Raw genomic sequence first — 1,685 nt, 5'->3', positions numbered from 1 at the left:
TCTCTAAAACATAAGGTAGATCATTTGTAAAAACAGAAAAAAGAAATGGCCCCAGACAACTGCCTTGGGGAAGACCGCAAGGGACACCAGTGCTACTGGACAGAGAGCCATTATAAAACACTTGCTGGCTTCAATCTCTTAAATAGTCTCTTAACAAAAACAAAGACCTTGAAGAAAGTCCATAGCACTTAAGCTTAGAAATGAGGAGGTCATGGTTAATTAAGTCAAAGGCAGCACTGAAATCAAGAAATACAGCTCCCGCTAAGCTGCCATTGTCCAAGGCACGATACCAGTCATCGATCATGTGAGCTGTAACAGTGGAATGATGAGATTTATATGCATGTTGAAACTTCGTGAGTAGGCAATTGTCCACAAAATACTTCTGAATTTGTTCACATATAATGCTCTCCATCAGCTTACCCAAAACCGGCAATATACTTATTGGTCGACTGTTCATACCATTAAATGACACCTTATTGTTTTTTGGAATAGGGATAATCTTAGCCTTTTTCCATTCATCAGGAAAAACCCCACATATCAGACACCTATTAAATATGTGGCATAAGGGACGTGACACAGATTTTGCCGCGAGTTTAAGAAACCAACCATCAATGTAATCCAGACCAGCTGACATACTGTCAGATAGATCATTGAGAAGCCCTTCAACTTTGTCCACATCGACTCCAGTTAAATCAAAAGTGCAAGTTTTGTTTTTCATGATTACATTTTTTATTATTTCTGATGAAGGTGCAGAGTCCCCTATGCTCATATTAGATCTTAATTCCTGAACTTTATCGTTCAGAGAAATAATTTGCTATATCTTCAGGCCTGGAAATACAACCTTTATTGGAGTTAATATGTGCAGGAATGGAGTTTACTCCCCTTCCTGACAGTGTGTTGAATGTTCTCCAGATCATTTTACTATTATTACTGGCTTCTTTGAATTTTTGCTGATAATATTGTTTCTTTTTACAGTTATTTAGTTTTACCGTAACATTTCTTAACTTGCGGAAATGAGTCCAGTCCAATTGTCTGCCTGACTTGATGGCAGTGACCTTGGCAGAATCTCGCTCTGACATAGAAATTCTTAACTCTTGATCTAACCAGGGTGCATGATTTGACTTGACCATTCTTCTCCTCAATGGAGCATGTTTGTCTATAAATCGACAGAAAACATTATTAAACATCGACAACGCCACCACTGGGTTAGATTCAGAGTAAATATGTATGTGTTGTACATTTTGACCACATGGTGATGCAGTGGTTAGTGCTTTCACCTCACATAATAAAGGTCATAGGGCAAGGATAGGGTAGGGTAGGGTAGGGGTCAAGGGTCAAATCAGGGGAGTTTTCTAACACAGTCCCCCCACCAGCAGAAATTATGCAGTCAATATTTTCACATTTGGGGAATTTGTAGGGATCAGCACTGAGTCTGGCTCTGGGTGAAGCACCTGCCAGGTAAGTCAGAGTTTAAGCAAATGCTGGTCTTCTGTTCTCTCAGCGATAGCTCAGTGATAAGCTGAACTTTGCTTCTATACACACCCTTCATTTATACACTTTGATGGGAAAGAGCGATCCTTTGACATTATATAACCTGAAAGAAACTGAAATCATTAACAATCTTTTTACACACCAGGTATTTGCTGTACGGTTGTACTGAGCATTGGCTTCACATGTAACCAGAC

General features: G+C 39.5%; 1 pseudogene; it reads right to left on the bottom strand.

Moving 5' to 3' along the window:
* Window positions 1–1,340: 1,340 nt before the first annotated feature.
* On the bottom strand, window positions 1,341–1,466 carry LOC115404752 (uncharacterized; annotated as a pseudogene).
* Between the last annotated feature and the right edge of the window lie 219 nt (window positions 1,467–1,685).

The sequence above is a fragment of the Salarias fasciatus genome, chromosome 17 (assembly GCF_902148845.1).
Source record: "Salarias fasciatus chromosome 17, fSalaFa1.1, whole genome shotgun sequence".
NCBI classification, from domain to species: Eukaryota; Metazoa; Chordata; class Actinopteri; order Blenniiformes; family Blenniidae; genus Salarias; species Salarias fasciatus.
This window is presented reverse-complemented; position numbering and strand designations above follow the sequence as displayed.